Consider the following 23,899-nt stretch of genomic DNA (forward strand, 5'->3'; position numbering starts at 1 on the left):
CTGTTTAGCCTCCACAAGAGAAGGTTAAGGGGGGACCTTGTGGCCTGCTACAAACTGGTCAGGGGGGATCAGCAGGTATTGGGGGAGTCCTTGTTCCCCCATGCGCTGCCAGGAGTGACCAGGAATAACGGTCACAAGCTGGCGGAGGGTAAGTTTAGATTAGATATTAGGAGGCGCTACTTCCTGCCAAGGCAGGGGGTCGGACTAGATGATCTACCTAGGTCCCTTCCGACTCTAGCTACTATGAAACTATGAAACTATTTATATCCTTGTTTGTTTATATGAATTGGGCCCCTAATACTGAGTGAGGCCTTGGGGACTAGTCACTTACAACATTTTTAAGAATGACCAATACTTACACATGGTACTAGAAACATTGTTTTGCTGAGGCATGATGTTCTACATCTCTAATAAAACTACAGTTACTTGGAGTCCTTTTTTCCAAAAAGCAGATATATGTTCACTTCCAAAATCTATTAGATATATTCTGCTTTCATAATGCGCCTTGTAAATTCAGTTGTAGACAGTGTTTATGTATAGCCTGATCCAAAGACAGCTGAAAATAATAGTAAGGATTCTGTGGGCTTCTAATCTTGCCTCTGGAGCTCTTACTTAGCCCCAAAGTGATCTTAATACCTTAACTGAAGCAATGAATGGGTTTTAGTGATGGATAATATCATCTCTTGATACATCATTACAGAGCTTTATGATTCTTAGAGTTAAAAGGTGCTATAAGAGATGATGTATAGCAAGAGTTTTTTGTAATGTCTTTTTTTGGGCCAACTGTATAGCTGGGAGAGAGGTTCAAAAAGTTTTTGAGCACAAAGATCTATCCGGTTCAGAAAAGAAGCAGATATAACCTACGCTAAATAAAAGATAAAACAATAACTTTCATTCAACTCTATTATATAAACCAAAATAGTCACTTCAAATTACAGTACTCTAACTCTGCTGTAAGAAATGATAGAATATATTACATTTTAAAACAGAGGACTCTTTAAACAAAAGAAAATATGAAACCACAAGTTAAACTGAGGCCATTACTTAGTAAGACATCCTCCTTAAGTGTTTAGTATAATGGTTATAGGCAACATGTTTTTGGTGAAGGCTATGAAGCCTTCATTACTTTCTTTACTAATTCTTATTAATAGTAGCACTCACCTTATATTATTTGAAAATGCATCAATAATAAAAAAATCAGCTGGTACTTTCTAGTTACAAACCTAATTGAATATCTAAATCCAAATTTATTATAAGAAATCATTCCTGTATTCAAATATAGCACATCTGTGGCTTAGTACTGAGACTAAAACAATTAAATGTGAACTTTTTCCCTAAGATAGCCTTGGGAAAACAAAATATATCCCAATGTAGATGGACTCTCTTTCACATAAAAATGAAAACCTCTGTCAGTGTAATTTATAAACTAGCTGGAAATTTATGAACACTAATCACATCCAGCTTTCAGTCACTCTTCTTTGTTTTACTTAAACACTCATGTAAGTTTATAAAACTTCCAAAAATAGAACCAAACACATAAAATAGAGAAACTGGGACTATATGTCCATGTACAGTGTTATTTCATGGGTATTTGCGTATGTGTTCTAGTAGAAGTACAAAAAGAGTATGGATTTATGCACAACACTGTTACTGATTATTCTACCTTTTTCCTTTGACTTCAGCATCTTTTGACATTTGGCTGTTTTGTTTTAATTTTGAAAGGTGAAGTCCTTAATAATTTAAGTTGCAATGGGAACAGCATGTTCCCTAGGAATTTTGGGATTGCTGTATTGTTCCTGACAGTTATGTAATGGCTGCTTTTCCCCCCTCCCTAGGACAACTAATTGAAACGAGGCCTATTAAACCCTTCTAAATTTTACAGGACAGAACATTCTCTAATACTTTGCACCTTTTGTCAACACAAAAACACACAGCTCAGTGAGAACCAGTGTATTTTTAACTATTGAATTTTCTTAACAAATGCTAACTGTGTTTCATCATCTAGGATGCAGAGATATGATTAACTTTGTTAAAGGATAAATTAGGTTATGCAAAGCACCAGATCTGTCTTTTGTTCAGCTCAGTCAGTTTGTAAGCTGTTTGTTTCCGCCAAAAAGAACGTTATTGTGAAACTTGGTGTGAATAAGGGTATCAAACAATGAGCAGAGCTGTTTGTTCAAACCTTGATGGGGATCCTCCTTACCTTGTTACATGCCTTTCATGTACTCAGCAGTCCCTTTAATTTTAATTTATTCTAGGTTAATGAAACCAGGTGTGATGAGTTTAGGTAGAAGCTACTGTATCATGGAGAATTATGCTATTTGCATAGCTTCTGTAAATAATATCCTTTGCAAAGTTCAACTAGTTATCATCAGGAACGGCATGATGCAGAGAATAAAGGTTAGCTATGACCAGAAAACAGAATTTACTTGTCACAAAAAATATAAAACCACTTCTTAACCATGACAAGAAATCAAGTATTATAAATTCTTTACAATAAGCAAAGTCTAATAAAACATTTTGGGACAACTCCATTCCATACCTGGAAAATTATAACTAATTTAAATTGTTTTCCTTATATAACATGCAGTTACTGGGGGGTTGTCTTATATGGTATCTAGCACTTCACATATTCATGCACAGCTTCCATTGAATGCCCTTACAGTGGGGAATGCTCAGCACTTCAGCTGAACTGGGCAGCCAGAAATTCCCACACAAGTTCATTTAAAACACTGTATAGCTTTGTGGCAGAGATGATAGAATCCGGTTCTCTCTGTCAGCATTTAATTCTGATCTCTTCCTGCAGTTGTTAGCTACTACTTCCCTTTCACCACGTGCACCGGATGAGCATGGGGTACTACAGACAACAACTACATTTGCTACCCAGGCAACGTACAGCAACTACTTCATCTGCAGAGAATGAGGAAGGGTCCTGTGAAAAAATGTCTCATTTTTATAACTACCGACTGTATCCTCAGGTATTGGTACCAGGGGACTGAAGTAAACTTGAATAAGCAAATCCAGTGAATTCTAAAAATCAGCAGTTTATAATCTGTGTTCTGCAGAGCACATGGTGAAGAAGTAGTACTGGCTCCTCCTCTTCCTTTATAGTTATTCCTTCAAATATTGTAAAGAAGATGGCAAAGCAATAAGAGTTTTGGCCACTGTAGTGGGAAGGAGGAGCAGAACTAAGATATTGCAATGGTGCTCAAGACCCCACATGGTGTATTTGGATGGGCATACCTGGCAAGGCTGACTATTCAGACATCTGCAGAGTTGAGTGCAGAAAATCAATGCTCTCATTTGAATATTTGATAATTATGTGCATCTGCATTTACATAAACACTGGTAAACACCCTGATTACTACAAGTCAAGTACCAACAAAACTGCTATATTCCCAGGTGGCTCTGGCAGCTTCCAGAGTTATGTGCCTAATACCACCTTTTACTTCCTGACTAGAGTAGCCAGATCGTGTTCTTGCTATCATGTCTGCCCCATCTAGCTTGGGTATGCAGTATCCAGGTTAACTGGCGATGCATAGCAGGTACACGTGGGTGCATGAGATTGGCGGTGCACCTCCTGCGAAAAGCCCACCAGTAGTCGCTGCTCGCCACCCCCACCACTGCCGACACTACCGGCGGCATCTGTGAGAGCTCCCTGTTTGGCCTGCCCCCACCACTGACACTGCCGCCGCTTCCTGAGGGTGGTTGCTGTACCCTCCCAGCCTCCGGGGCACACATTGTTCATGTCCAGGTTGATACTACTAGACCCGAGCAGCCCTAGAAAAAAGCTGAGGCACTGGCTAATGTTGACTTACCCATCATTCCAAATCTATGCCCAAAGCCTAAAGGTGTTCTAAGAGTAGAAATACAGCCCAAAACTTTTCAAATCTCCTATATGGGAGAAGGTGAGTAAACAACTGAGAATAGGAGCTTTTCAGCTAATAGGAGGATGCAGAAAACTGAACAGGTCTATGCATAGGGAAGAGCAAGAGCCAATGAGGTAGTGTTGCAGTGAGAGAAAATACTGATACAAAGGCAGCTGTGGAATAAGCTTTTGGAAAGGCAGGTGGTTTTATTTTTCAGCTTATTATCCTCTCACTGGTTTATTCTGGATGTCTGTGATCAAGTTTTTCTCACGTTAATTGGAAGTTTATACTTTCAGCAGCCACAACAATTGCCCAGGCAAGGTTTGAGACTACAGAAGGAATTTTGTCAAGGAAAGGGGATGTTTGTGACTCTTAGATTCCCTTGAAAAGAACTTGAATTTAGGGGAAGTTTCAGAATTGTGGGGATAAGGAGTCTGTTGGCAGAGGGAGAAGTTGTGTGACTGCAGTTTCTGTCAGGAGCACTGGCACATGGTGCTCTTTTGGCCATGCTCCATGTATACAGTGACATCTCTACTGTCCTTGCTGTGCCACATCTCTTCCGTATTTTTCTGCATTGGGGGATTCCCTCTGCTATGCGCTACTAGAATGCTGCGAGATAAATCAAAAAGAAGTCAGGATCTGGTTCAGTGTGTGGCACTTGTTTCTGTGTAGGCAGGGAGAAATACCAAGAACAGTGGGACAGATTAGTGATCTATTTAACTTTAAACCTATGAAAATCCCTTCTAAATTAGAAAAACAAGTCATATTAGCTCCCAAGAGTGAACTTTTGGTCTTTCCAATTGACGATTTCCACACAATAGTAGTTTTAGTGGGACACTAGATTCAGGATTTCAGCAATGCCCTTAAACATGACCAAACTCCAGTTTTTAGGAGTCAGGATGGAAGTGATTTTTTTTTTTTACATGGAGAGGAATGATCACCACACTTTAAATGTGTAGGATGGGGTTGTTTTGATTCTTTTCTCATTTACACTAGTGTAAATCAGGACCACTCTGCTGAAATCAATGGCATTACATTGTGCTGATACATCCATATTGAACTTACAAGTATTAGTCTTGTCAACTAATAACATAGTAATGGTTTCAGGTGATTACAAGCTGAGCAAATATCCTGTGCTGATATAGTATTTGACTGCACTAAGAACTCCAACAGTCTGCACACAATGGCTAATTTTTTGATACTTTAAATAAATAATGAGTGAATTGTGGTTTAGTTTTCAGTCCTAGGTTGCTTGATAGGACTTTTGGCTTTTTATTTTAATGCACTCAAATTGATATTTCTGAGGAACTTACCTTGGAGACTGTCTGAATAAGATAAAATATTTGTGTCTTGATACGGTATCCGCATTTGGAAATGAATTCTTCCTGTCTTTATTTAATTCCCAATAGGATTATACAAAAAGCCAAAATAATTTTATGATTTTGCAACCTACCTCTTCCCAGAAGGAAATATTCGAGATAATTGTTGTGATAGTTAAGTACATTTTATATTTACAACACAGAGGCTTGGCCAAGTTTTATGAAAACAAAACTAGTAACATAGTACATAGAGCCAACCAAATAAGCAAAAAGTAGTATTCAGCAATGAGACTAGCATGCCCTAAATCAATAATAAAAGCATCAAAGTACTCAACATTCTTCACTTATATATTGTAAATAATACAATGTCTCAAAACACATAATCTAAAAGGAGACACTACAATTCTGTAACAGATGGCATAGGTTAATTATGGTTGATATCCAGGAGGAATATGTGGAATCTGCATGTTAACTAGAAGAAATACATTCTGGAAAGGTGCTCTGAGGTAGAGATACTCAAGAGGGTTGGGCAACACATTTTTATCTCCTAGGTACTTTTTGTAAATCCCAGTATTCTTCTTGCTCTCCAAAAAGAGACCAAAGCCAATGTTAGAGCCCTGGCGTACAGCTATCCCTGCTAAGCACCTGCAAAGAGTGATAAATCAGCATGTATTATCACAAAACAGTGACACAGGCATTATGTAATTTGTTTTCAACTTCTTTTTTCATTTGTGGACCCCCCCCCGCAAATGTTGAATGGAGGTGCAGACCTCTTTGTAAATCTGTGTATTCACATACTTTTGATTGATCTTAGTCATCTTTCACAGACCCGTTAGACATAGCCTGCAGACCACCAGGGATCCACAGACCACAAGTTGAAAATAACTGCGTTAAGTAGACTGGGTTGTGTATGTCTCCTTTGCTTTTCCAAATCACGATGGCAAGAATGGTTACCCTACTGAGCAATGCTTCTTTCCTGGTTGACAGTTTCATGTGGGAGCTGGTTAAAGGGACATAAAGTAGTTCTGAAGACAACCCCTTTCTTCCCAGTTTCCATTTCTGGTGTACAGCCATAGTCTGAGCAAGCAACAGGATTCCGTCTCATTCAATACTGCAAATTTATACAAAGTAAGCATTTTCCCCATAATCTTGTATTTTAAAGGAACTGATTTCTATTGGATTGGTCTACCTCAGACCAAGTGACACAATTAATCCTGAAGGGATATCTTAGTAGAGAAGTCAAGGAACAATGAGCATAGAAACTCATTTCCTATGCCTTTTACCCCAGCAGTGGATTCTCTAGGTAGGCTAGTATAGTTACTATGCACTGTTACTTTGATATACTTGTTCTGTGATATAAATCTAAGGATTATCCCTCAAATCATACCTTCATAGTCACTACACTCTTCTTATGTTAAAAGATCTTTTGAAACAAATGACATTAGATTTATGGCACTTTCTTATACTATGGTTTGCAATAGTGGCTGTAAATGTTTTGTATGTTGTACATCCATCTCAGGTACTACAGGCCAATCCTATTTTAGGCTCTGGAATGTTGAACTCAAAATACTGATGAAGTAAAATTTTTAATGTTGAGTTGCGGGTATTTTTTAATTGAAATATTTGCTTAATTATTTATTGTTTAAACGTTTTGGTTTTTAGTGAGCTTCCAAACCAAAGTCTTTCCTGACTTAAAACTGGCATTCCTGAAAACAGTGGAATTTATAAAGAATTAGGGAAAACGATGAAGAATAATTTATTTTGGGCATCTTTGAATGTAAAATATGTGGTCAGGAAAGGGCATAGCAGGTGACTTTAATCTTGAAAGAAAGAAAGTAAGAACAAACTTGATCTTGACATTATTACTCTTTGTCTCTTCTTTTATGCTAGCATCCACTCAGTTTGACTAATGTAGTATCTGTGTTTAAATAATATTAATCTATGAATAACATAGTAGTTGCCTAGCAGAATTATTATTGTCACATTGTCTTGAATTAAGAAGAAAGAATAATTTGTTTCACATTTTAAAGTATTGCTATTCCCTTTTTATATACTGTACCTAATGTTCCTTATTTGAAACAAATATTGAGTACTTATTTTACAGTATTTAGAACATTACGATATAGATTAATTTCACATCTGTTGCTGAGTCTTTCAGCAATTCTCATTGGATTATATGACTACCAAGGCCATTAGTTCTAATTAGCCCTATATTTAAAAGCCAAGTTAGAGAAATTATTGTACAGATACATGACAACTTAGTAATATTATTCATTTAAAAAAGTTAAATGATTAAATGAAGGAAAATAGATGTAGTTGTACAATTTGACCTATAAGGGAAAACCTTACTTTCATTACTCATGTGAATAATGGTACTAACTGCATAATAAGATGAGAAAGATTTGGTTCTCAGTGTTCAGAAACTTTTAATTAAAAGCCCTGTTTTGGTTTAGAGAGCAGCTTGACTGTAATTTAACCTGATCAACTTAAATTTCGCAAACCCTTTTCAGTTCTGTCATGCATACCAACTACAGATATCTGTACTCCTCGAAGATACCTGCCTGTCACAGACATGCAATAAAGTGGAAAAGAACAAAGAGGTAAAGGAAGTGAGGAGGGATGAGGGAGAGATAAACAAGGAAGAGAAGTGTGCAAGGAATAATCATGCTTCTTCGCGTGCCCCCCATGCCCTCTCGATGTCCCAATGGTGTCTCCTATGCCCACACATCCTCTCTTTTCCACACACCCACTCTTTGCCCCATACACACATCATTCCTTACAGAAGGGGCAGCTGGGGTCCCCTTCTGGCAAGGCTGGGGGGCAGGGGGCTGTGAGTTGGATATGAGGGGCACCAACAGAGCCTGGGGTGGGATGGGGAACTGCAGGTTGTGAGTGAAGGCTGTGGGTTGGGAGTGAGGGGCACCAGCAGGGCTGGGGGGATTGTGGCTTGGGAGTGAGGGATAATAGCATGGGCAGGGACAGGGGCAGGGTACTGGCATATCAGGGCTGCTCAGCACCACAAAGCAAAGGGGAGGACAGCCACAGCTGCACCTACATCCTGGTGAGTGAAGGGGGCAGAGGAAGCTCTGATTTTCTATCACAAACAAAACAAAAATCAAACAAAATACAGAGGTCTTTAGAATGTATGTTATTATAATTATTGAAGCACTGGTAGGAAATTTCTTTAAAATTTTCAAGCTTCCCAAATTGCTTTAAAATTGTAAATACATCACTAAAACATTAATACATACATACCTATATATATATGAGCAGAGTTCCATTTTAATTGTGGAAAAACACAGATTTTGGGGGTTCTAATCAGAGAATTTTGGATTTTTTAAACAGAGAAAACCACGATCCCCGCTTATTACACTGTAAAAGGAACAGGTGCAGGAAGGGGGAATCTACTCGCTGCTGCTACTGTCTCTGGCAAGACTGGCACCCTGTGAAGCTGCTCCCCAAGGCCTCAGCTGGAATGGGACAAGAATGGCCTCTGGGTGAGATGGGGACAGTGGTAATGGTGGGCAGGTTCCCCCTTCCTGAGTCTGCTCCCTGCTCTCTTCTGGGGTGTCCTGTGCTAGTCTGGGGACTCCAGTAGCACTTCACCTCCATACCTCCCATAATCTGAATTTATTTCCTACTGTCTGGATGCCACAGGAGATGTAGGTGTCTGCAGCAATGGGGAAATGTAGCTGCCAGAATTTCTTCAACATCCAGTCTAAGCACCATGCAATGCCTGGTAGAGCTGCTCAAGGTATAGTTGTAGCATGGATCAAGGTGTGGGACATTATGATTGGGAGCTTTACATCTTCATCTATTGCAGATCTTCATGGAGTTAGTGGTTTTGTGTCAGTTTATATCCTCTGAGTGTCTGGCCCTCTATTCTTGTTATACATTTTCTCTGATACTGATATCGGTTTACAATAACATAGCCCTCACTGCTTTTGCACAGAACGGTCCAATCAGTGCTATCTTGTGTTTTCATAGTTTCATAGTTTCTAGAGTCAGAAGGGACCTGAGCAGATCATCAAGTCCGATCCCCTGCCATGGCAGGGAAGAGTACTGGGGTCAAACAACCCCAGCAAGGTGTACATTTAGCCAGTTTTGAAAATTTATTTTTAGCAGTTATTTGATTTTTCTTAGAAGATGCAGTCTGATACTTAAATTTGATTGTCTTTTTCAGTAATCCATCAGTATAGTGTCTTCTAGTTTAGTAATTTTTTTGTTGAAGACACATTGATGATAAAGCCATAGATCTAACCTCTGCTCTGTTCTACAGATACAGACCATGTAACTCAAGTTATATATACTGTAGGTAGTTGGAATGTGTGTATAGGTACCTAGACACATTTACCATGCTGATGCGCCTGTCATGACACCTTAGGTAGATATAACATGGCTTATGCTCATGGAGTGAGGAAGTATGTTGCTGCCTGTTAGGGAAAAGCTGTGTACCTAGTGATATATTTAGTGATAGATTAGTGATATATTTTTCTGCAGAATTTAAGGAATACATCTAACAAGAACTGTTCAAACATTTTGGATGAAAAATTACAACTAGAATCCTTCTCAATTCAGGAGAGCAGAATATTGGCATTGAGATCCACCTTCAGATCTGAGGAAATTTCACTCCATGTTTATTGCACTGAGGTGCACAACACGTATATCAACCTCCCAACTGCTAAAATGCTTTAAGGTATCATTTTAATGGACTGGGTTAAAAATCCCAGGCTAGAAACTTTAGATACCATTCAGTGTCTTACCTGTCTCTATGCCCCGAATTATTCGATTTTAAAATTTTAATTTGTTAAAAAAATATGTAGTGAAAAGGAAACAGGATGTACATTAAAGATTAAATACTTTTGTAATTATTTTTAGAAAGGAATTTCTTTAGGTTACTGGCTCTAATGTGAAACAGATAAAATCAGTACTACATGACAAAGAATAAAAATCTGCTGGAATAGGTAACTAAGTGGATGGAAAGGTTTTCTGCTTTAATTTTTATGTGGAATGAAATTAAAAGCAAAATTATATAAAGGATGCAGCTGACCGGAAGCACTTGCATTGTTCATCTTTGTAATGGCTACAGATACAGGTTTTCTGATGCGGGCTGTCATGGGATACTTCCTGATCAATGTGAGTATGAAACCCTTAGAGAGAGACATCGTTACACAGATATCATGTTGTCACGTGTATCTTGTAACTGCCTACTTTCTGCTTCATCTCTGAGCCTCCTCAAAAACATTTTTAATATCTCCTATGTCTCTCTCCTATTTACTTAGTGTTGGCAGTTCGCTTGGTGATATATTCTGCTTACATCAGCGATTCCCAAAGGGCATGGCATTACATACTAGTGTGCCATGAGAGTGGGGGGCCGAGTGGAGGCAGGAGGCAACTGTAAGACTGCCTGATGCCAAATTTGAAGCACCCCAGTTTGTCTATATCTTTATATGCGTCTTTAATGTCATTAAGTTTAGCATGGCCTTTCAGTACCATGCTTGCTTCTGGAAATATAACTCAAGCTCCCAAGCTCTAACTTCACCACCACTTGAAGCACAGCAAACCCAGAACAAATGACTATATGGAAGTGAAATCCTTAAACTACCTATGTACGCCCTACTTGAACTTGTATATGTTAATGGGCCTGCAAATTGTAGCCTCGTAAGCTTTTTGAATATGTTCACTCTTTAGTATCTTGACACATGTTGCTGAAACATGGCAGGAAATTGGGTTTACTTGCAACTATGAAGGCATATTGGTTGACTTGGTTAATTCTCTGAAACAAAGTGACTTACATCCACGTACATTTGTAGAATTTGGCCAGCTCTTTTTGCAAGTGGTTTTCTTGTTTTCCTTTAACTGCAGAATTCATGTGACTGACATGAATCACTCAAGCTATGGATGTGTTGTCCATGAAGTTTGTAGTGATCAGACTAATACAAATAATGGGAGTGTATAAATGGGGAAAAGAGCCTGTGTATGCCAATCGTTTCCAGAACAGCTGGAGCGTTCCACATTGGATGCCTTTACAATAGCCACTGGGTAAAGTGAACAGAGAGTTAACTAGGGAACAAAAAAAAAAAAAAAAGATGTGGTTGTTGCATGTTTCTTTTTCTTCTGTGTTGTGGCTTTGTCTGTGCAGGAAGATTATACAATATCTCCATCTGCATCTTACTATTTGCCAACTCAGTTTTATTTTTAAATAAAGCTTCTTCTTGTTCCATTGTTATTTGATTTGCATCATTTAAAATAAACAAATATTTGGCATTGAAACAAAGATTTGGTTTTTTTTTTTTTCCAACCACATAAGGAACCCCAACAACTTGGTCTAGCTCTGTTTTTGTAGGTGGATTACATTTACATTAGAATGGCAAGTCAGCCATTTTGTTCCTCTTGCATTTTCTGCTTTCAGCTTTATTTATAGCTAGAAAAACTTGTGACATTTTATCTGCACTCTAATTTTTACTTCCTGAGACATTGGCCATCTAACAGTAAAATAAGTCTTTCTATCCACAGTAAGGCCCCTATATATGTCCACGTGGAAGGATTCTGCATGTATATTTAGAATAAGATTGTATAGGAACTAATGATATAGGTTTGAGAGGATGAAAAAAAACAGCTATCACTGACTCCAAAGGTGTTGTATAGCCCATCCTCATAACAGTTGTTGCAGCTTTTTCCTATTGTGGTATTGATCCTGGGTTTTTACTGCCTTCTATAAGTTATTTTTGTAACAGGATGGCATCCTAGGGGGTTGCTGTGATCTCCCCTAAGGCCCCTTTTACCATGCCAAGCTGCCTAAAGGGCATCCTCAATTCTCACCTGCCACATCTTTGATGTTAAATATATAACTAGGGAGGCTGCCCTTCCATCTTCTTGGACATGGTTTCCTGCTGGACACTGGCCCTATTCTATAATGGGTGTTTCAGTGCACCCCAGCCTTATGGGCTATCCGTGGCTCCAACAACCCCTATACCATGCCCCAAGCCTCACTGATGGAACTGATGTTCTTCAGTCTCATACTGTTCTTCTGGCACGCAGGCTTTCCACTGCCCTGTCTCACACTGTGCCTCACTGGGCGCTCAGGCTCTCCACTATCACTGCTCCACTCTCTGGGGCTGGGGTTCCCACACTATCATGGGTTCCCTATTAAGCCTCCTCCAACCCCTAAGAGCCTCACCCAAACCTCCAGTGAAAACAGCAAACAAAACACAAGCCCCTGAGCTATAACATGAATCCTAGCCACCTGGCTATAACATTATTCCAACTATACCAGAGGTGCTCCATCCTTCCCCCAGTCTCAGAGCTGTACCTGAAGCCTGGCCTCTTCCCACATAGCTGCCAACAGGAACCTGCCAGCTTGGCCTCAGGTCTGGGATTTATATAGGAACCAGGCCCTGCCCCTTCCGGTCAGCTGACCAAGTGCAGGTGCAGCCACTTCCCTCATTAACCCGGCAACCTGCACCTGGGTTCTTATCTTTGCTCTCAAAGTAGCAGGAGCCTTAATGCCCTGCTACACTTTTCATTGTATTTTCTGAACAATAAATGATCCTGCTTCCAAATGTGATCAGTCTCCCTTTCCTTGGGGGGGTCACATGTGCTTCCCCCATCTATCCGCAAGGTGGAGGTGGCTGCTGCTGCATGCTGGGCTTTGCACCCCAGGCTCCACTGCAACTTCCCCAGGAGCAGTGTGATATCACGTGTGCCCCGCTGCTGGGTGGACATGTGGATTGGCTCAGCGGTGGGACTCATGTGGCATCAGGCCGCTCCCAGCTCCACTTCTTCCCACACTGCCATGGGGGCTGGGGGAGGGGAAATTAAGGCCCCAGCAGTGAGGGAGGGAGTAGGGCACAGGCAAGAGCAGGGGCTGGGGTGGGTCTCCTTTGGGCCTCCACTTGTTCTACCACCTGAATCAGCCAGGGCCCCACTTACCCCTGCTCCTGCTCCTGCTCCTGCCTGTGGCCCGCTCCCTCCCTTACTGCTGGGGCCTCGATCTGCTCCCCCAGCCCTTCCCTTTCCCCCTGCCCCTTGCCCCACAGACTTATCTGCTTGTGGGGGGTGCCCCCAAATAATTTTTTCTCCCTCCTGCTTGATCTGCCCCCACCCCTTCCCACCCCACAGACTGATCTGCTGGGTGGGCAGGGGAGGAGTAGATCCTGGGTTGCTTTTTAGTTAAAAAATGGATCCCCTACTTAAAAAAAAGTTGGAGACCACTGCAATAGATTATGAAGCAGGGGAGGATTGAAAGGAAGGACCTTCTGGGAACAGGAGACTAGAGTGGGCAGGAACTGTTTTTCTGACTGTTATATTGAGAAATAAAGCAATGTCCTAATGGTGTGACATGGCTTTATTTATATTATAGCCTGATAGTACTGCTGTGTCCTAAACAAGAAGCAAAACAGCTGTATTAATCTAGTAACACACAAACTAGCTAGCTTGTGGTGGATTGACTGGCAGAGTCTTTCTGCAGTGCTAAAAGTTCACGCTACAAAACTGAGCTAAAATACTTCAAGTTTATAAGGCAGTCTGCCTAAAGTGGCTGCAAATGGTAATGTTACTTTGTAGACCTAGACAGTGAATCCTTTCTGGGCTGGGGAATAAGTCAGGAAGGCAGCTCACTGCACTTTGAACTGCCACCTTTCCTTTCTCGATTTAAATGTTATTTGTTTACAGGGAACTAGCGGTGAGTTCAGTTTTAAAAAAAAACTTTATACTAGGAAAATATTTCACTACAAAAATAAGAATACCGGGGCTTGCAATTATATAGGAGTGTTGGGTACTTTTCATATGTTCCTGAAACAAAATGCTAAGAGAGAGAGAGAGTCATATTAAACTGAAGTCAGGCAGAAGGCAGGGCTGGGTGTCACCTTTAAGATTAATTTGTTCAGAAAGGCCTTTCATAGGCTGCAGTGTACTTTCTCAGATTCTACCTAAGAGCTAGGTTACATTTGATCAATAGTAGTAGTGCTCCATTGTCTTCAATTCAGCTCTGTTGATTTATACCAGTAGGGGATTTGACTTGCTTAAACTTACATCTGTTTAAAAATGGTTATATTTTTGGTCTATGTTGGAATAGGAAATCAGGGTGTTTAAGGGGAACACTTGAACAATAGGGCAGGGCAAGTGGGGCACCAGCTCCAAGTGCTGATGGGGGCAGAATGGCAGTATCTTGCAGCATTCTGCAACCCAGCTCTCTGGCACTCAACTGCATTTGGTGCCAAATTTTCTAGTTATATCTCTGAAACAGTGGGTAGGTAGCTGAGCATGCCATATGCTGCCATGTGTGAGAGCTAAATTCAGGACCCTTGGTTCCAGGCTAGCATGATATGAAAGCAGTAAAAAGACATCATACTTAGCTCAGATGACCCTGCAAGCACTTTGCATTGATTTATACTGAACTCCTCCAGCAGGCATGAGAGCTCTGCATTCGTACATCTGTACAAGAACTTGGTGGAGGGGAGATGCATTTCAACTGTGATACTGGGGAACCGACAATGCTGGCTGCTGTGTTGAGAGAGATTTATTGTTTTTTACAGAAACATGTTTGTGGCTTCTTTGTTCTCATATTTTAAAACCTCTTTTGGCTCTCTGTTCTGTGGGCTAATTTGCATATATTTGTAGAGTGAAGGCATAGTGGAATTAAATCTTCTAATAGCTGAATTTCTCTTGGAAATGGTATGTTTTGTTGTACTGTGATTATAAGGATGGTTAAAAAAAGGCTCCAGTGAAGCTGCAACTATCATAGGCTTTTAAAGAGGCAGCTATTTACCATAAACAATTAACTGAAGAGACTTATTTATAGGTTTTGATTGCCCAAAAGAAGCGTATAAAGACTTTGGGGATAGAATCTCTGCTCTGCTCTGCTCTGCTACAGGGGGCTGCTCAGGAATTTCAGACTCATAGGATGTCAGTCCTATGAGTCTCACAGATGTTGTAGGAATTTCAGACTCCCTGCAGCTCTATTTGGGGATACCTCAAGAAATCTTAATTATCAATAGGCATAGCTCTCACTTCTATTTTCTCTCCTTGCAGAGAATGGATGAGGAAGAGCAGTGAGTGGCTGTATCAACACATTCTCTAGCCATGCCTGGCTAGTTCTAGTGCCTAGTCTAAATTGCACCAAGTGTTGGGAGAGAATCAGGATGTGGCAATCAGCATCTAAGAGCTTCTGCCCACTGTGATCAGTATAAATTGAATGTTGTAGATTGTCTTTGACAGGTATTGAACAAATGCCTATGGGTTATTTTAAACAGTATAAGAATTGGTACAGGAAATAGAATTGTAATCACCTGTTCTAAACTTTTTTTCTTGTAACCCACTGAACTATGGAACAATTCCCTTTAGGCAGACCTTTAATTAGAAGAGACACAACTGGCTCTGCAGGAGAACAAGGACATAGGAAATAGGTCATGTAGGATGTGGAAGTAGGACTTTTCAGGATGCCACTCTATGGGAATGATTGTTCTTTGCTGGGCATGGATCCAGAATAGATCATTGCCCCTGGAAGTATCTCATAATTATTATTTGCAATCAATTTTGGAAAATATTTCAGGAAATACTTGGGGTTTGCCAAAGGCATTACACTGAATAAACCTTAGAATTTCATATTTTTGTTCTTAGAACGGAAATGGGATTGGCAGAACAACACACAGTGCTTTATGTGCATTGTGACTGACTGAGTCATTAAGTTCATAGGAAAAAAAAAGAGGAGAGGCGTTAGACCTCCCCTCCTCCCTTTTATTGGACACCAGACTCAAAATGCCACGGGCAATGTTTGCTTCTGTAAGTTCATCAGCCTTTTCAGTCCCAAAAAAATCAGGATGCTCTGCTGGAGAAAATACATGGAAGCAATCAAATTGCCTGTTGTAAAGACTCCTAACACCTTGGTTTCTCTGTTTGAGATCCCTAAAGTCAAGCCTGCTTTGGTTCTGCTAAAATTTGTATCACAAGTAGAATATATTGGGGATGTTAAATCCTTGTTCTTTCTGTTAAAAGAATAAAGACTTGTATGCCTTTAGGTGGATGTAACATATGTTGTATTGCTAGAGACCAAAGTCCTGAGTTGAGTGGGGAAGTGGGTTACCTGGAGGAAGCACATGCAGGAGGGGGCATCAGGGGAGGCCTTCTTATTCTTCCTGAAAAAGTAGGGCAATCAGCTTGTTACCTCAGGTATCTGTACACTAATGCATGGAGCCTGGGAAACAAGCAGGAAGAACTGGAACTTACAGTCATGGAACTGTGACATGACTGAAATAACAGAGACTTGGTGGGATAGCTTGCATGACTGGAGCATTGTTATGGATGGATATAAACTGTTCAGGAAGGTCATACAAGGGAAAAAAGGAGGAGTTGCATTCTATGTAAAAGAATTGTATGATTGATCAGAGCTTCAGTATGAAACTAGAGACAGGCCAGTCGAAAGTCTCTGGGTTAGCATCAGAGGGGAGAGCAACAATGGTGAGTGTTTGCTATAGACTACCAGACCAGGAGGATGAGGCAGATGAGGCTTTCTTCAAACAGATGATGTAAGTGTCCCAATCACAGGCCCTGGTTCTCATGAGGGACCTCAATCGCTCTGACTTCTTTTGGGAGGGCAATACAGCAGTGCACAGACAATCCAGGAAGTTTTTGGAGAGTGTTAGGGACAACTTCCTGGTGGAAGTATTGGAGAGGCCAAGTAGGGGCTGTGGTTGTCTTGACCTGTTGCTCTCAAACAGGGATGAATTGGTGGGCAATGTACTAGTGGATGGCACCTTGATCACAAGATGATTGAGTTCAGGATCCTGAGGAAAGGAAGAATGGAGGGCAGCAGAGTAAGGACCCTGGACTTCAGAAAAGCAAACTTTGACTCAGGTAATCAGAGACCCCAAGGGTAGTTTATATTTGAGTTGAAACAGTTTGAGTTGGTGTTTGTGTTCAGGTTTTGACCAGTTTTAGGTTATGGTTATGGAGAAAGCTTTGAGGTCACATAACAGAGTGCCAGGGGTGCTCTGAAGGTTGAGACCTTTCCTGGGCAGGTATACAAAGGGCTGAGGGCTCAGCCAGAGAGGAAAAGGGGCTAACACCAGGAAGACTGAACCCCCAAGAGTGATTTGAGGCCTGCGGGAAGCAGCCCTAGAGAAGCATAGAGATTCCACAACTCACTTTGAGGAGGAGAAGCCTGAGGAAGGAGTCAAAAGTGGGGAGCACCACAGAAGCTACTCCCAGTCTCTAGGGATGCCTGCCCAGTATATTATCAATAGCATCAAAAGCATGTCAGGCCAGAGACTGGAGGCAAAGGGGACTGGAGAATGCAGCAGGCGAGTCTGACCCTAGGGAGCTTCAGGCACTATGGGCAGACCATGAGCCAGTTCAAGACAGATGCTGGAGCCTTTAAAAGTGGGATGTTTCAAAAGGGCAGCAGCTTCTATGCTCTGATTGTTTTGTGTGAATGAGCTGAGAATGATTCAAATGCAGCAAGCCACCTCCAACTTTAACTATCTTTCATCCAGGGTTAAAGTTGAAGCGGGTTTGCTGCATTTGAATTCTTCTCAGCTCATCATTCACAGAAAACAATTAGAAGCACCAGCTCCTGCTCTTTTGAAATATTTCCCTTTGGGAAGGGCTTCAAATAGTGGTGAGTTCACACTTAAGAACATAGAGGGCTAAAGGCTCACATCTGCAGTGAGCAGCCTCACCAGGGTCTGTTTCTTCTTCTGTAAAGGAGACATTTATCTGGGTGCTCTTAGCGGTGAGCTCTGACTCCTACCAAGACTAGTTTCTAATTGTAGAACTGAGACGCATGAACTTTATGGAGGAGAGAGGAGGTTAGCAGCATTTTTGATGGCGCAAACTCTCCCATTTGTCTTTGTATGCTGACTCACAATGTCCATGAAGTGCCACTACATCTCTATATCCATTTGATTTGTCTTCTCTGTCACTACTAGGATTTGCTCTGTCATTATGAATCCTTTTTCCTTCAACTTGTAGGCTAAATTAAATCTGTACTCTCCCAAGTCATTAATTACTGTAGTGTCCTCTTTGCTTTGTGGTGTAAGTTCCCCCTCTGCTCTTTGGTCTTGCTGTTTCTAATGACTTAGGAAAACTGAGTTGCTCTCTCTTTCTTTATAGAGGCCTCCCCTGTTCTCTTCCTCATCCACAACCCCAAGTTTGACAGATAGTGGGAATGTAGGGAGTTAAGGGATGTAGGTGCTGACTGTTTAAGGTACACAGGGTAAAATGCAGTTATTGTTCAGTTACTACAGTGTCAAAACTGTTTGTAGACTTTTGGGATACTGTCTCCAACAGTTCTGCGGAAAATGTCCTTTCCCATTGTTCATCCTATGCTCTTTGGCTTATGCATAAGCCTCTTTGGTTTGCAAACAATTTTTTTAGTGGATTTCATACTGGCTTTTACTGTGCATTATTTATTTTTTACTAGAGCCTATGGGGCCAAGTATCTATGTACTAGAGTAGGCTGGAGTAGGGTGGGTCTCATGAGGGCAAGTGAGTGACTATTTCTGAATTCTGTGTATCTGAATATAACTGTATTTCTGCAGGCAGCCCTCACATTGAAGGATGTGAGTCTGAGCCACATGATGAAATACAAAAGTAAGTATCTAATTACGAAAGCTAGGAGAATTGCAGTAAGAGGTGTGTTACAGTTGTTCACAAGAATGTTATCTTCTGATCTTCTGCATAGCTGAACACATAAAACATTTCAAACACGGCCTTGAAAGATCTCTAAAATTCCACGTTGTCTCAAAAATTCCATTTCTGTCCCTTATTCAGAGTTGACCACACTATTAATGCAAAGCATTTCTGGAATTTGTACAGCTATAGGAATCTGTAGGTTTTGCTTTATGACCCATGTTTCATGGAACGTTGCCTACGTGTACTTTGCATATTACCAGTATATGGCTTATAGTAAGCTTTAAAAAATTGATAAAGGTTTTACATTTTAAGCCTCTCAGATTGGTTCTGTTATAAAAAAGCTTTTCCGAGGTTTTACTAAAAGTACGCTGAGATGAGATTGTAGCCGTAACAAACGCACTGATTTTCCTGTATGAATTCCTGTGTTACTGAAATGTACTATGTGCTATGTAACAGAACCATATAAGGCTTGGTCCTCAGTTAACATAATTCTATTTAAGGAATTCTTTTTTAAAAAAAATGAATGTGGTTGGAAACTTAGTGTAAGGCCTGGTGGTCATGGATTTACATGCTTGGACAAGGGTAGAGGGAATCAGTTGGCTAAATAACAGGCTGTGGAGGGGCCCCAGTGTTGGCTATGCAGCAGGAGGGGGAGGTTGATTCTTTCAGGGGGGGAGGAAGGAGGGGTCATTTTGGCCAACTGCAGTTTCCATTTTGGGTATTTGGATGCAGGTTATAAGTTGGAGGGAGGGGGAGCATAAAGTGGAGAGGTTCCTTACTTGCATCTGTCCGTAATGGCTGTGTCTACCACTGGGCCACAGCCATTTGTATACATTTTTCATAAAGACAAATATAACGAATGTGGCAGATCACCATTGGAGTGCTTGCCACTTAGAGGGCTGGTGCAGGGTACAGAGGAGTCTGTACGGGGAGTGACAGAGAGACACCCCCCCCCCCCATGGTAACTATTTTAAGAGGGGAGGTGTATGGCAATGCACCTTTTGTGCCTGATACTTTAAAGGCTTCAGCAGGCAGCATGGCAGCCTGCAGGTGGTGCCAATCAAGAGGGTCACATGGCCATCAGGAGGCTGCCTTATTGGAGCAGGGCGATGCTACTGCAGGACAAGAGCAGGCCCTGAGTAGTAGAGCTGGCAGTTGCTGCTGAGTTAACATAACCCAGGTGGACCTCCTCTGCTCCTAGGAACACCTGGAGGTCTGGAATAGGAACTATGGGGATGGAAGAGGTTCCTAGGGACCCAGTGGGGTCCCAAGTCGTTAGGAAAAGTGTACGGGTCTAAGGAAGAGTTAGGCCAACCTAGGAAGAGGCTTATAGATGTGGGTCTGCATAGGGGTTAGGTAAGCCCCTGATTAGAACTGGTAGGGGTGCAGCCAGGGGTTCAGGTGAGCCCAGCTGAGTGAAGGGATGCTTTGTGCAATATCTCTGGGGTTCTAAGCAAGCCCAGTGAGAGATGGCTTTATGGTGGGGCCCAAGGGGGAACTCTGAGGAGGGTCAGCTGCTGTTGATTAAACTGGGGTTCTCAACTGGTTCAGGCCGGGACAAGGGCCCACACGACTGAAGGTCAAGTATGCCCACTGTGAGGGACAGGCCAGGGCTATGGAGAGCCATATGGTACCCTGGCTTGCCTGGAAGTGGGGCCAGAGCCTAAGAGAAGCTGAAGGTCCCTTTGATGTGGGGTCATCACTGCTAAAAGAGGGTGTGAGTTTAATCAGCATGCAGGCTATTATGAAGGAGGTTGAAATACAACCTCTGGATGGGAGGTGTCCTATAAAGGGGCTGGAGTGTGTTGGGTCAATGAGAAAAAGCCATGAGATGGAGGCTGCAATAGAGATTCAGAGTGGGGAGCCTGAGGAGATCATCTATGAGCCACAGAGGGGTGAAGAAAGACTAGGGCAGGTAGGCCTGCATTGTTCCTGGGGAATGACTTAAAGCTGCACCCTGCAGGGGAGGATGGTGTGGTGGGGCTGCCAGTGGTAGGGCTGGGCAGTCCTCAGGATATGCCACATCAGTGACTCTCTAATGAATGGCAAGTATGGGATGCTGGAAATCCTCAGCCCCCACTGCTTTGTGGGTAACCCTGTGGAGGGAAAAATCTAAGGGAGCACACCCTGACAGAAAAGCAACAGGCTTAGGCAACAACATGGAGACCAGGAGGGCCTGAGGCCCAGAGTCACAGAGTGAGGCTTGGGCAAAACCATAGAGGCCAGGAGGGCCTGAGGCCCAAGGCCTAAATCAGAGGGAGGCCTAGTGGCAGGCTGAGAGTGAGTTCCAGGTATGTCTATAGATGCCTGAGTGGACTGTAGGCTGAGTGGGGTCCAGGTACATCTATAGACAGCTGAGGCCTGCAGGGCATAAGTCCCCATAGCCTCAGTGAGGGAGCAGAGTAGTGACCCCATTGAGGTGTAGAGTGTAAGGGGCTAGAAGCCTGTTGAGCGGCATAGAGCTCAGAGTGTGACGTGAGGCCCCATCGAGGGGGGATGTGGCCAAGGTAAGTCTTTGGATGCCTGAGGTCAAGTTTGGACCAGAGGCTGAGTACGGTCCAGCAATGGGGCCAGGGGAGTAATAGTGGATAATTTGGGCTATTGTCCTATTGCGGCCCAGCAAATAGGGCTGGGTGAATTAGGAGTGATTTGGATGCCATCTGCAAGGCATGGGACATGGTATAGGGGAGTTTAGGGCTATCTATTATGCTCTTGGCATTGGGGCAGTAGACTGGTAGCCTCCTGCCTTGCAAACAACTACTGATTTTGTTACAACAAAGGTGAGGCAGGTGGGCGGACTGCCCAAGACAGGTGGGCAGGCCGATACTGTGACTGGTCCTGGGGATGGCCCCGTCACAATAATGCACAATTTTTTTTCTCAGCTCTGTTGCTTCCAGCTTAAGTGCCCCCTGAGACAACAGGGATGCTGGTCAAGACACTGGCAACAGAGATGAAGGTCTAGTTATTGTGGCTAGTTTGTGACAGGTCTCAGTTGGGCTTCTGCCAAACAAAGAGATTGTGGCTATCTAGAGCATCCTCATGGAAGAAGTAATTTGTTCTGCTGTCCTCAGTATCTTTTAGTCTTGGGCAAAATGTAACTTTATGCTATCATCTCATGCCAAAATCCTGTCTAACTCTTAGTACCATGAACAGGTGACTGCAGTGCTGGTTTCTGTTTTTTAATCTATTTCTTGACCACCTTAAAATCATTTGTCTTTATATGGCACTGCTTGGTTTCCACTTGTAGCCCTTGTGGACATTGCTGTAGCAATAACTTCATGCATATCTGGGTTTCTATGAGTGGTCATGAAGTCTTACTGCACTTATTCTTCTCAAAGAGCAAGAATCAGGCCCTCAGCACAACTCCAGTTGCAAAAAATGATAAACACTGGAGCAATGAGTGAAATATGCTGGTGTGTTACCAAGGGGTTAACTTCAGAGTGCGTGAATAAAAAGTGGCAGTCCTGCCACATGTCACCACTTGAGGAAGACAAAGACATCCTGTTACCAGGATCTCAGAGCCAGGCCACATAGGTAAAAACAGCAGTTGGCTGATGCAGGGCAATGATGGATTGATAAAACTTTTACTGTTTAAGCCTTTAAGACTTATGTTGCTATAAAAAAGTCTTTTAATGATTAATGCTATAAATAACCTTTCTAAGATTTTATTGAAAATATACCACAATGAGAATGTAAATATGACACATCATGAACCACCAACATATTTCAGAGCACAGACATGCACACACACTATTATGCTGAAACTTACTCCAGTGTAAAATTAGTCTTGCTCCTGACAGAAGTAAAATATCTAGACCAACTTGCCCATTACACTGATGCAAGGAGCATATAATGTATGCTTCTATTTTTTTATCTTTTATTTTTAAAACATTTTTATAGCTGAATATATACCGGTGGGCCTGTGTGAAGTGGCTAGTATTTGCTTAGGATTTGGCCAATTGTGGGGACAGTGATTTGATTTGGTGATTTAAATCACTGTCCAGAATTGATTTGGCCAAATCTGATTTGGAGATTTGGCTGCTGCAGAATCTCTGAATCATACAGGCCCAATCCCTTGCGCATTTTCCCAGCCCTGCCAATGGCTGCCTTGCCCGTCCCAGCTCCTGGCACTTTGGGGAAAAAAAAATAAAGCCTGCACTCACTGGCTGCTGCCAAGTGGGGTGGAAATCCCCACTGCCTCCCACTGTCCCACTTTGCATGGGGGGCTCTGCCATGTGCCCCCTACCGCCTGCTCACCCCAGCTCTCAGCCCTTTAAGAAAAAAACAAACAAAAGAAAACCTGGTCTCACTGGCTGCTACCTGGTGGGGGACAATCCCCACTGTCCCCTCCCACTTCCCCATGCTGCATGGGGGGCTCTGCACAAGCCTCCAGAAGCCCCAAAGCTGCTGCAGGAGCTGGTGAGTTTGGAGGTTTTTTTCTTTTTAAAGGGCCGGAGCTGGAACAGGCAGCGCAGCCATAGGAGGGCTGGGAGAGCAGGAGTGGGGGTTATGGCAGAGCCCCCCATGCGGCGTGGAGCAGTGGGGGGCAGTGTGGGTCACCCCTCTCACTGGGCAGCAGCCGGTGAATAGGGGCTTTTTTTAAAGCACCAGGAGCTGGGGCTGGGCGGGGCAGCCATGGTGAGGGCAGGGCTGGTGGAGCAGGCAGGGATCAGAGGGGGGCTGGAGGAGCAGGCAGAAGATGGGGCCTGGCAGGAGTCCCCCATGGTCCTCTCTCCACTCCTCCAGCCTCCCTTCTCCTGCCCCCTATTTACCAGCTCCTCGTCTGCGTCCAGCTCCCTGCTGCAGCAGGTCGTGACTGCCCAAATCACCAAAGCTCTCTGAATCTTTTCTGAATGAATTTGGAGAGCTTTGAATTGATTCAGACCTTTTAATTTGTCCCCTGATTCAGTTTGGATTTGAAGATTTGGCCACTGAATCTAGCCAAATCAAATCAGCACCCGAAGCTTTGCACAGCCCTAGTAGATAAGTCTTTGGGCATAAAACCTACAAAGATCTGGAAAACATTGACATCAAAAGCAATGGAACCATTCATATTTACCATATTTTTGCAGGGTTGTG

The 23,899-nt window shown here is 42.4% G+C and overlaps 1 protein-coding gene across 1 annotated transcript in view; it reads right to left on the minus strand.

The window, feature by feature from the left end:
- Positions 1–6,228, minus strand: part of RGS2 (regulator of G-protein signaling 2) — a 24,069-nt gene extending 17,841 nt beyond the window's left edge. Inside the window, exon 1 of the mRNA XM_019530713.1 lies at positions 6,225–6,228. The gene's annotated coding sequence lies outside the window, so the exon portion shown is untranslated. The remainder of the gene's footprint in view (positions 1–6,224) is intronic.
- Positions 6,229–23,899: the final 17,671 nt, after the last annotated feature.

The sequence above is a fragment of the Crocodylus porosus genome, unplaced genomic scaffold, assembly GCF_001723895.1.
Source record: "Crocodylus porosus isolate Cpor-Errol unplaced genomic scaffold, CroPor_comp1, whole genome shotgun sequence".
Lineage (NCBI taxonomy): Eukaryota > Metazoa > Chordata > Crocodylia > Crocodylidae > Crocodylus > Crocodylus porosus.